The sequence below is a fragment of the Arachis ipaensis genome, chromosome B4, assembly GCF_059453495.1.
Source record: "Arachis ipaensis isolate K30076 ecotype BB chromosome B4, ASM5945349v1, whole genome shotgun sequence".
NCBI lineage: Eukaryota > Viridiplantae > Streptophyta > Magnoliopsida > Fabales > Fabaceae > Arachis > Arachis ipaensis.
This window is the reverse complement of record NC_142439.1, coordinates 138,781,624-138,794,870: the sequence shown is the minus strand read 5'-3', so window position 1 is coordinate 138,794,870 and position 13,247 is coordinate 138,781,624. Positions and strand designations below refer to the sequence as shown.

Sequence of the window (13,247 nt, the reverse complement as noted above, 5' to 3'; positions counted from 1 at the left end):
AAAAAAAAGAAGCAGCAGAAGATAAGGATGAGAAAGAGGAAGAGTTCCGAATTATGCAGAACTTATCAGAATAAAAATACACTCAAATATCTTTGTTTTACACCCAAATTTGCTGCAAATACAGAAATGAGTTTGCTACGTGTACACTAAAATCAGCCACCAGTATAAAATACATATTGGAATACAAATATACATTGAAAATAAATTAAAGCACACATGTATTTATACACAAATATATTGGTGGCTAATTTTAGTGGCTGATTTTAGTGTACAAATAACATTTTTGTACAGAAAAATATTTCCTCTAATGCTATATTTTTTTCTTCTTCTTCTTTTCCTTATTTCTTTCTTTCTTTTAGTTAAATGAATGTAAGTTCATCCTCTTTCAAGTAATTTTACAGTATTATGTGTTTCTTCTTCTTCTTTGTTTATTTTTTTGTTTTTATTCTTGTTAAGAGCGTAAAACAAGAAGAAACTTGAGAAGGTAAAACAAAAAAGAAAAGATGAATAAGAAAAAAAGAAGATGGTGATGATGATGAAAAAAAGCAGCAGCAGAAGATGAGGAGGAAGAGGAAGAGTTTTAAATTATGCTGAACTTATCAGAATAAAAATACACCCAAATATCTTCATTTTATACCCAAATATCTTCGTGTTACACCCAAATTTGCTGCAAATACAGAAAAATATTTCCTCAAATGCTGTATTTTTTTTTTCTGAATTGAACCACACCTCAGTCACTTGATTGGATTCAAAAATAATAATCAATTTTATTCTTGTTTAATTGATAATCTGAACTTAAATTATTTATTATATTCAACAACGAAATCATTAATGATGGAGGAGAAAGAGAAAAAGAAAGGAAGAAAAGAAAATCCAATAAAAAAAGAACAAGGAAGAGGAGGAGGAGGAGGAATATGTGGTGTTGATGACGACGATAACGAAAAAGAAAAATAACGAAGAAGAACATGCAGTAACATGAAGAAGAAGAAGAAGAAGAAGAAGAACGTGCACGCGTTGATTGAAAAATCTGTTAAGGAGGAGCGTGAAACATACGTGCCATAAGAGATGCGTTTTAGAAGTAAGTGAATTTCAAAACCTGTAAGACTTGTATAGCAAAAAGACTTATATATAGAAATTAATTCTAATCTATATATGTTTTGTTTCTGAAAAAACTTAAAATATGAAATAGATTAGGATAAAAATTAAAAAAATAAATAAATATTTCGTGTCTAAAATATGTCATCATGTCTATTTAAAAAAATGCCTCAATAAATAAATGGAAAAAATTACTACACCATTTTATGTAATCATGTCTATTGTAAAGATAAACACTATTTAATCACTCTTATGTTTCTCAATTTGACCAGAAGAGAAGATTGGTCTATAATCGTATTCTCTACTATCAAACTTGATTTTTTATTTTGAAGACAATTAAAATTTTTTGAAGTAGTTGGATTTTTTGGAACATTCTAATATTAATAGCAATTGTCTATACTACACTTGCGGTACATAATTAGTTCTAAATTTAGATAAATGAGGAGAGTTGTGTTAGGCTTTTGACAGCCAATATAAAAATGGTTTAATTATTCTGTTGGTCTTTATAATTTTGCGAAATTTTTAATTAGGTCTATGTATTTTTTTTCCTTTTAATTGAGTTCTTGCACCAAAATTTCTTTTTAATCGGATCTCTACACTTTTTTTTCTTTAATTTGGGTCCCTGTACGAATTTTTTTTAAATTGGGTCCCTATAAAATTAAACCAATTACTGCCAAGAGGGACCTAATTGAAAAAAAAAATTGGTGCAGGGACCCAATTAAAAGAAAAAAAGTATAGGGACCTAATTGAAAATTTCGCGAAACTATAGGGACCAACAGAGTAATTAAACCTATAAAAATTTAGTCGAATCTTCATGACATAGACTAAAGACATTATTGCGCTAAAGTTAGGTCGTTGCCCGGAAGCAACGCGCTATATGGCTCGCGTATAGTGTCAAATGAGCAAGAGTCGATGTATCAGTATTCGGGTGTAGTGTTAAATGAGTAAAAGTTTCCGCATTTTCATGAATGGACGAGGGTAAATAAGTTAGTTTATAAAGAAAAAGGTAAAGATAAAGATCAAAGCGACAGAAGGTTGAGATTTGGGACTTGAAACATAGGCACTCTAATAGGAAAATACATGGAGGCGGTGGATACCATGATAAAGAGAAAGATTAACATCATGTGCTTACAAGAAACAAAATAGGTCGGCGCAAAGGCTAGGGAGTTGAATACTTCCGGGTTCAAACTTTGGTATACAGGAAAGGTGAAGAATATGAATGGGGTATGTATTATCGTAGATAAGCAATGGAAAAAGGGCTTTGTGGATGTCAAGAGGGTGGGTGATCGGATCATCTCTATCAAACTTGTGGTGGAAGGAGGTACTTTTCATGTGATTAGCGCCTACGCATCGCAAGTGGATTCGGATGAGCAACACAAGATAAGGTTTTAGGAAGATCTAGAGAGTTTGGTCCAAGACATACCTTTTGAAGATAAGATTTTCTTAGGAGGAGATTTAAATGGCCATATTGGAAGAGAATTTACTGGTATGAAAATATTCACAGAGGACATGATTTTGGAGTGATCAATACTGATGGTAAAATTATTCTGGATCTTTCCTCAACTTTTGACTTTCTCATCGCAAATACATATTTTAAGAAGAGAGACAGACATCTTATAACTTATAGGAGTGGCATAACAAGCTCTCAAATCGACTTCTTCTTGTTGAAGAGAGTCGACTGAAAATTTTGCATTAATTGTAAAATTATTTTGAGAGAGAGTTTAACAATACAACATAGGATGCTCGTCATGCATTTTCGCATTGAGTAAAAGTTGAGGAAAAGACATCGTACAAAGAACTCAAGGACAAGGTGGTGGCGAATGAAATGTGAGGAACAAATAAGCTTCCTAAGACGGGTAGGAGAAAAGACAAAGTGAGAAGGGGATGAAAGCACAAAGGATATGTGGAAGGAGATGACAAAACTTATTAGAAGAATAACAAAAGAAAGTTTTGGTTAATCTAGAGGGATAAGACAAGGAGTCCTGTTGATGGAATGCGAGTATACAAGAAAAGATAAAGGCAAAAAGAGAGTACTTTAAATAGTGGTCTTTGTACCATAATGCAAATAATTGAAAAAAATATAAGGCGGCTAAGAAAGAGACAAAAGTGGTTGTAAGTGAAACAAGAAAAAGAGCATATAAAGGTCTCTATCAGCTTTATGCATGAACGAAGGAGAAAAAGGTATATATAGAATCGCAAAGAGCCGTGAAAGAAGAACGAGAGATTTGGATGAGGTTAAGTGCATAAAGGATAAAGACGGAGATGTTTTGGCTCAAGATGAGAAGATCAATGAAAGGTGGAAGAGCTACTTCTACGAGTTATTTAACAAATGACACAAGACTCTTCCGAGCCTTGGTTAGTTATGCATGAGGGAAGAAGATCAAAACTTCGACTGCTATTGAAGGATCCGAGACTTCGAGGTAAAAGAGGCTCTAAAGCGGATGAAAAATGGCAAGACAATAGGACTAGATAATATTCCGATTGAAGTATGGAAGGGTCTTGGAGAGAAAGGCATCAACTGGTTAACCAAGTTTTTCAATGAGATTTTAAGCTCAAAGAAGATGTCAGATAAGTGGAGAAAGAGCACATGTATCTACAAGAATAAGAGGGATATACATAGTTACAAAAATTATAAAGGGATCAAACTCATAAGCCATACCATGAAGTTATGGAAAAGAGTGATAGAACGGAGGTTGAAACAAGAGACACAATTAATAGAGAACCAATTTGGTTTTATGCCCGACAGATCCACCACTGAAGTTATATACCTGTTAAAAAAGATGATGGAGAGGTATCGTAGTAATAAAAGGGATCTATATATGGTGTTTATTGATTTAGAAAAAGCGTACGATAGGGTGCCAAGGGAAGTCTTATGGATGATTTTGGAAAGAAAGAGAGTAAGAATCGCATATATTCGTACAATTAAAGACATGTATGATGGGGCTACAACTAGTGTGAAGACTGAAGGTGGTGTGACAGAGAAATTTTCTATTGGTATAGGATTACATTAGGGATCAACCTTAAGTCTATACATTTTCACATTAGTCTTTGAAGTACTCACAAAGCATATCCAAGAGCGTGTGTCATGGTGCATATTTTTTGCCGATGATATCGTCCTTATGGGAGAGTTAAGGGAAGACCTAAATAAGAATTTGGATTTATGGAGAAAAATTCTAGAAGTGTATAGTCTGCGCATAAGCCGTAGTAAGACAGAATATATGGAATGTAAGTTTGGCCACTGAAAAAAATATCATAATACAGAGGTGAAGATTGGAGAAAATATTATACGAAAAGTTAAAAGTTTTAAGTATCTTAGATACATCATATAGGATAATGGAGAGAATGAACATGATGTAAATCATAGGATCCAAACAGGTTGGTCAAAATGACGGAGTGCGTCTGGTTTTATATGTGATAAAAAAGTGTATTTAAAACTTAAAAATAAATTCTATCGCACTACTATCAGACTGGCTATACTTTATGGTACTGATTATTAGATGGCCAAAAGGGAGCAGGAACATAAGTTAAGTGTGGTAGAGATGAAGATGTTGAGATAGATGAGTAGTCATACGCAATTGAATAGAATAAGGAACGAAGATATAAAAAAGAGAGTTGGAATAGCACCTATTGTGAAAAATATGATAGAATTGTCTCTCAGGTGGTTTGGACATGTAAGAAGAAGACTGACAGATCACCCAGTCATGAGAGTGGATGAGATAGAAGATGAATAAGGGATGAAATGCATAGGAAGGCCTAGGAAGACCATCCATGAGGTGGTCAAACAAGATTTATATATAAATGGTCTCTTTGTAGACATGATACATGATAAAACTCAATGACGTTGTTTGATCTATGTAGCCGACCCCACATAGTGGGATAAGACTTTGTTATTGTTGTATAATATTAATAGCAAGAATATTTGATACTAAAAAACAATCAATAAAAAATTAATTATAAAAATTTAATTATTTTTTTAAATGATAAAAGCTTACAAAAGAATTAAAGTTTAGTTTGGTAAATAAAAAAATCGTATGCTTATATTTTTAGCTTTTAAAAATCAAGAATATTTTTAGAAGTATCTAAAAAGAATTTTTTAAAATTAATTTATAATTATTAAAATTTAAAAGTCTAATATAACATCATATTAAATGTAATTATTGATATTAATATCTATTAAAAATTATTTTTAATTTAATTTATAATTATAAGGTGAAAATTCACAAACATTTGTTTTAATATGAAGTTGCTAGTTAACAACGGGCGCGTCTAAAGCGAGCACAATAATTTTGTGCATATTGGATGTGCCATTTTCTACAAACCATTAGTTTTACTAGATAAAAATCAAAGAATGTTATAAAAAAAAGTATTGATAGACTTTATAAATATAGAACATATTAGTATATATGTAAATGAATACATTTTAGAGTATATAACTATATACTCAACTAGGTCGTCTCTGAGAAATTTTGCATCGGATATTTTGGTTTCCAAAAAATTTTTATTACATAGAGGTCCTTAAATTTTATAAAAATAAGACATATAGATCATTTTATCACACTTTTAAAGACTTATTTGTCAAAATAAAACAACATATTTGACTAAAATAAAAATTTATATATGCTATTTTTATAAAGTTCAGAACCTCAATGTAATAAAAAATTTTAGGGACAAAAACGTTCAATACAAAATTTTTCAAAAATCTATTTGAGTATATACACTATATTTTAATATATAATATTTTAAAAATGACACCCATAATTTTTTGCTTTAAAATAAATAAATATAAAGTATATAAACAAATCTAGTTTTATTTGTTAAGATTAATTATTATGCGGTATTAATTTTAATTTAATTATTTTATATTAATTAAAAATAATAGATTATTTGTTAAAAATAAAAAATATTAGAATAGTTAATTTTGTTAAAAATATATTATTATGCAATACAATATTTTTAATCCAAATATTTGTACCTGTTTTCTTTTTAGTTGACAGTTAACACCACCATTGGTGAGAAACAAGAATCTTTTGGTAATGTATACTTGGTGATTTAAATTTTAATATCGTTAATTAAGTGAGAGGCTAATAGTTATGTATACATCATACATGTCTATTTTTTCCATTAACCTCAAATTTGAGAGTTAATTACATCAAAAAAGAACTATAGTTCCAATTAAATTTATGTAAAATTATCTAATTGCTAGTTTATTTTCCTATGGCCATAGTGGTTACTCGTTATACCTCAAAATATTTTATTGTAAATATATTATATATGCAAGATCAGTGTTAGTAACATAAATCCAATATATATATATATATAAAAGATTATTATTATCATTGTATATTATACTAGTGTTAAACCCGTGCGATGCACAAATTTACATTTAAATTTGATATGGTTGGTAAATTAATATTTTATAATCATAAATTTATCGAGTTTGGTATAACACTATCATCGTCATTATTTAACATATGCTGTTTTATCTTTATTCAAATTAAAATACAAATAGAACAGTTTGAAGTCTATAGTATTCCTGAAAAAATAAGAACATATATAACTGTAATAGTAGCATATTAATTTTATACTAAACTTTATATCAAAATGCTAATGAAAATTTACCGATAACCTAGTATCTTACTAATCTCATTAGAAAAGCAATTGACATATGATATTGTACTCCCTGTTACACATTTCATCTCAAGTCTAAAAGTAGAGTTATAGATAAATTAGTTATATCTACAATAAATATTTGTACAAAAGTGTAAATCATAACATGTTATTAAAATGAAAATAATATTTTTCTTACCTAAATATTGTTAAAAACTTTTTTGAACACAACATTTGTTGTTGTCTTGTTGAAGACTTTGGATTGCCGTATTAGTCCAGAATTAGAACCTTGAGGCTACTGTGACTCTTAACTCTTGGCAAAGCAACATAAAGTTGTCCATGAATGAACACTAATTTTGCCAAGTAAAGCCCTACATGTGATAATGATTGACCCTGACTTTTGTTAATGGTCATTGCAAAACACACTGTTAATGAAAATTGTCTCTATTGGAACTTAAATGGCAATCCTAAATCTGAAGGGATCAACTTCATTCTTGGAATGTACACTTTGTCGCCAATATTTCTACCGGTCACTATAGTCACTCGAATTACGTTGTTGCCAAGTTTGTTAACTATTAACCTTGTCCCATTGCATAAACCTGAAGTCTGGTCTATGTTTCGCAGTATCATTACAGCGACTCATGGCTTCAAAGTCAATTTGTGATTGGGTAGTCCCGAACATTTGATGTCATTCAGGAACTCTGGTGTGAACCACTCATGTTGCACATCTTCATTCTCATCAACTTGACATGTTGTGTCAAAATTTAGATACTCCTTTTCCATCCCTGGAAAGATTGTCAAGACAAAATTGTTTACCTTCTCGACACTCTCAAGCGTGGGTGCAAGAATGTCCTATTCTGAAAATACCCGTAATCTGACATGTTTGGTAACAAATTTGGATATGTAAAGACTACCAAATGAGAGAGAGGGTCATCAGTAACTGTAATCAATAGATCATCTGAAATTTCAACTTCTGACTCATCACCAATAACAGAACCAATATTTTCATTTTCAACATCAAGTATCCAATTAGCAAATCTCTTCATTTCACTTTCAAGTTGATCTGAAGAAGACATTAGAAACCTCATGTTCGTATGTAGCTTTAGAACTTTACAGAATAACCACATATGGGATGAATTAATAGCTAATGACAATATATCGTGTCTACTCCTTTTCGAAATCATCGAAAGTATCTGTTTGAAATCACCTCCTAGAACAACAACCTTACCACCAAATAGTTGATGTGTCTTATGTTGATCGATAACTGAGATAAGATCCTTTAGCATCTAATCAAGTACTTCAAAGCACATTTTATTGAGCATTAGAGCTTCATCCCAAATTATTAAGCTACTTTGGATGAGTAGTTCAACCTTCAAACTGCCATGCTTGATGTTGCAAGTAGATTCATTAGTAATTGTAATGGGTAACCTATAATGAGCCGTTCTGTCACTAAGTAGGAGTAAAGACACAATTTCACTGGATGCGACATTTAAAACAATCTTTCCTCTAAACTAAATAGCAGAAAAAAGTCCATTCTAAATAAATGTCTTACCATACCCACCATACCCATAAACGAAGTAAAAACCACCAGAATCTGTAATGACAACATTGAGTATCTCTTCGAATACTAACCTTTACTCATGAGTCATCTTTTGTTCTGTATATAAGTTTGTATGAGTCAACTCATTTGTGTCATATGCGAACTCCTCCTCTATTAGCTTATTCTAAAAAAGGCGAACATCAGACATCTTAGAATATGACATTGATTGATGGTCTCTTAAAGATCTTCCATTACTATTGAGTATCTTCTTAATCTCAATAAGGCATAAATTTTTCAATTCCTCATCAGTTATGTTTAGTCCTAACAAAAGCACATGATGGTTTTATGAAATATTTAATAACTAATTCAATAATAAAATTATTAATATTATTAATAAAATAAAAGTAATAACAGAATATAATTTTGATATAAAAGAAAGACATAATAAAATACCTTGATTTTTCAATGTTTTTTTCCTTTCATATAGTATCTCGTCTGCTAATAATGTCCAAGTTACATTCCAAACATGCTCTGATTTGCTAATGCTATTAGATATCAGTAGCATCGTAAATAGTTTTCTCAATTGATGACCAAATGCAAGTTCAGCTACCTCATTAATAGCTGTAATGAATTCGCTATCATCACATAGTAATCTCATGAAATAGCAAGCATCTTGGAAGCTAGAATATGTAATTCCATTAACTATCGTAATAGACTCATATGTTGTGCAAACTCTCTAAACAGCTAAATAAATTCTCATATAGTAAATATCACTTATACCCGGTGGAACATAGTTTAACCTTCCGATAAAATACTCTTTTTTTGCGTGGATGTCATTCCCTTGCTTCTCTATCATAAACAAATTGATTTAGAAACTCGGCATATGTTAAAGTTTGACGTGCTTCAAATTTTTTGTTGGCCTCCATCCATGCTAATAACATCGTACATTTTCCTTTCTTTTCTTCCATAATTTTCTCAAAATTGTCATCATCTTTTAAAATGATATTTTACTCTCCAGACAAATAAAATGTTAATGTTAAATATAATTTTTTATAACAAAATAAACAAAAACTAATTACAATTTAAAAACTAACCACTCATAAAATAGTATCAAATTATATACATATTTTATATTTTTAAAATTTAAAAATTAACAATTAAATTAAAATTTCAAACACAATTTAAAAAAATTAATAATTAGTTAATTAATATTTTAAATTCATAAAAATCAAACAACATAAAAAATACTTTTTTTGTAAATTATGCTTATTATTTATATTTTTAATATTAACATGCCATTACAACTTAAAAATTAACCACTAATAATATAATATCAAACTATATATATTTTATATTTTTAAAATTTAAAAATTAATAATTAAGTTAAACTTTCAATCACAATTTTAAAAAATTAATAATTAATTAATTATTTTAAATTCATAAATATCAAACCACGTAAAGAATATTATTTTTTGTAAATTCTACTTATTATTTATATTTTAATATTAACATGCTAATAACATTTTACATAAAAAGATAGAAAAAATATCTCTTCAGTGATAACAAAGTTTTTTCAACAAATTGAAATTCTTTAAGCAAAAAAAAGTTTAATATTACAAAAATATTCATAACAAAATAAGTTGAAATAACAATTTAAAAAGATGATAATAAACTTTTAAATACATAAATTTACAATGAAGTCAATATCCAATTTTCTAGATTTACAAAAACAAATATATGATTATCCATCATCGACCTCTAATTCAATAATATTGTACTTGATAGACTTGTCATCCTTTTCAAAAGTTATTTCACTTCCAATTTTAACAAGATATCCAATAACATCTATAATTAATTAAAATAAAAAAAATTGTTGTCAATAAGTTTGTTAAGAAAAAAATACAATTGAAATTATCAATGATATAAATAAATTGATCAATGATTTATACTTTTTTCTAAAACAATAAACTTACCAACCAAATAGGTGTAATTAAACCCACGAGCATTAAGAGTGTCAAAACTCATAAAATTAAATCCATATTGTGGGATACTTGACGATTCTAAAAGTATGTGCATATAGGTATGTTGATTTAAATTAACTACATACTCACTATGTGTAGTCTTGAAGTTATCCATATTGAGCCCAACACCAAAAAAACTTATTTGATAAGATATTTATTCTCTTAATAAATTCATGAATCGAGACATAAGAACCTTATTAACTAAGGCATGTACTTTTTCTTCCTATAATTGATAAATAAAAATCAAAGAACAATTAAATGGGGATAAACAAACAAATTTAAAATATAAATAATATAAATTTAATATTATTTAAAAAATTGGAAGAAAACTCATGCCTTCATCAAGCCAAATCATCTCAATTGAGTATGGCAATAAGAATTTCCGTAACTTGGTAGTGTTCATAACCTTATCACTCGTATACATACACACAAAGTCTGTAGGATTGATCTGAAAAATTTTGTGAACATGAACCGCTATTAAAAAAATAAAAAAATTAAAAGGAGTAATCAATTATACTAAGTAAGAGAGGTATGATGCTATGTATCTCTATTTCATATTTTTATAGTTGACTTATAGTTAGAATTTTTTAAAATTTAATTAATTTTGATTTAAATTTAAAATATAAAATTATTATTGTTACACAAAAATTAATTAAATAATTATTAATTATTATTATTATTATGTAAAAATTACTAATTGAATAATTATTGATTATTATTGTTATTATGTGATTTAAATAGAACCATTTCGTTTTTTCCAAAAATTTTAGTGCCTTCTTTTGGAATATGCAGTAACAACCTAAGTAGATCATGCGTACATTAGATTTTAAAAATGTAAAAAGTAACAACTAAGCAGATAATTTAAAATTTAAAAAATAAAAACCTAAATAAAATAGTATAAGTAAATAATTTAAAAATAAAAAATAATTTAAACAAATAATAAGTTATAATTTATAAATAAAATTTGATAAAGCTCTAATGCTGACACCTAAGTAAATAATTTAAATAAGGGTAAAGTATACATTTTGTTCTTGAAGTTAGCTAAAAATTTTAAAAATATCCCTAAATTTTGATTTATTTTAATTTTATCCATCAAATTTTTGATTTGCATTAATTTTATCCTAATTACTAATTTTTTGATAATTAATATTTTTCTTTTTAAATATATCTCTCCCTTATACCTATCATCATCATCATCACAATCCTCTGTCTCTTCTTCTTTCTCTCTTTTCATCTCACCGTCATCTCCACCACCATCACTATTATTGAGCAACCACTGTCAACCTCTTCCTTCATCGTTGCCGGCCAAACTCCTCATTCTCCTTCTTTCTCCTTTCCCATCTCTGTTAAGCTCCATTCTTGATGACCACCACCCTTTTTCTTCTTCTTCGCGAAAACCCAATACCGTCGAAACCATCGCTCTTCCTCCTTATCTGTTAGCAAACCTAGCTTCCTATCTTTTCATTGTATGTATATATCCTGTATGCCCTAATCAACAATAATACTAATAAATTAGGTCCCTCTTGTATTTGACTGCAAATTGAGGCCTAATTGAAGATTCAAAGCTTTGTTATTACTACTGTGACTTTGTATTTGATGATTTGAAGAATCAAGAAAGTTGCAAGGCTTGAAGATGTTGTAAGCCCTATTATTATTATTATCTGTATTAGTATTAGAGAAATTAAATATGCAAGAATCTTGCTGTGGAGAAGCAGCAGCTTGATATGATGATGGTAGAGATGAATACCAATTACTATTTGATGCTTTTTCGACCAAAAAGTTTGAATCTTGATCATTGGGGTTGAAGCTAATTTGGGATTCTTCACAAACTGTAAAGTCAGAATAGAAGTTGTTGGAAGAAGGATCATAGAACCAAGGTGTATTAGTATTACTGTTGTTATGATTATGATTATGGTAAGAAAAATCATGATGATTTTTGTTTGGAAAATTGGGCGGTTGAAGATAGTAATTTATGGTGGCTTTCCTTGCTTGAAGCTGCAACATTTTTTTCTTCATCCTCTCTTTCTTGTGAACATTTTGGTGCCTACCAAGTGCATGTAAATTTGCAAATTTCTTCAAACATTATTGGCACTCAAACTTCTTCTCATTATTATTAGTGGTTGTGGTTCTTTGATCTTGTGCTGTGGTTTTGTCCCCTCATGAAAAAACTGGGTTAGATGATGAATTCACACTTTCATATGATCCTTCTGTAGTGTTAGGATCTTTCACATTGTTTGAAGGTGGATTTAGCTCAAATCCAAATAGCCTTAGCCTTTTCTCCACAGAATTATTGCCATTTTCACAATCCCATGCGAGAGAAAGATCACACACATCCCTTTCCATTTTTTTTCCTAAGCTGGGTTTGTTAACAGAGAAGGAGGAAGAGTGATGACTTCGACGGTGCTGGATTTTTGCGAAAAAGAAGAAAAATGGTGGTGGTCATCAAGATGGTGGTGATGGAAATGGAGAGTCGGAGAAGAAAGGAGAAAAAAGGAGAATGAGGGTTTGGCTGGCGATGATGAAGGAGGAGGTTGACGGTGGTTGCTCAATAATGATGATGGTGGTGGAGATGACGGTGAGGATGAAAAGAGAGAAAGAAGGATAGACAGAGAATTGGGATTATGATAGGTATAAGGGAGGGGTATATTTGGAAAGAAAAATATTAATTATAAAAAAATTAGTAATTAGGGTAAAATTGATGCAAATAAAAAATTTGATGGACAAAATTGAAACAAATTAAAATTTAAGGATATTTTTAAAATTTTTAATAAACTTTAAAAACAAAAAATATACTTTATCCTTTAAATAATTGATTGTATTGAGCAAGGAGTTATTGTATTATATATCTCTAATACATATTTTTATAGTGGACTCATAATTATGGTTTTCTGAAATCTAATTGACTTTGATTTCAATAAATAACTATTTAAGGCGCTTTTGAAATTTAGTTTTCACGATAAAAACCATTTAAACCAATAATAAAA

General features: G+C 29.2%; 1 pseudogene; it reads right to left on the bottom strand.

The window, feature by feature from the left end:
- Positions 1 to 11,775: 11,775 nt before the first annotated feature.
- Positions 11,776 to 12,606, bottom strand: LOC107637192 (uncharacterized; annotated as a pseudogene).
- Positions 12,607 to 13,247: the final 641 nt, after the last annotated feature.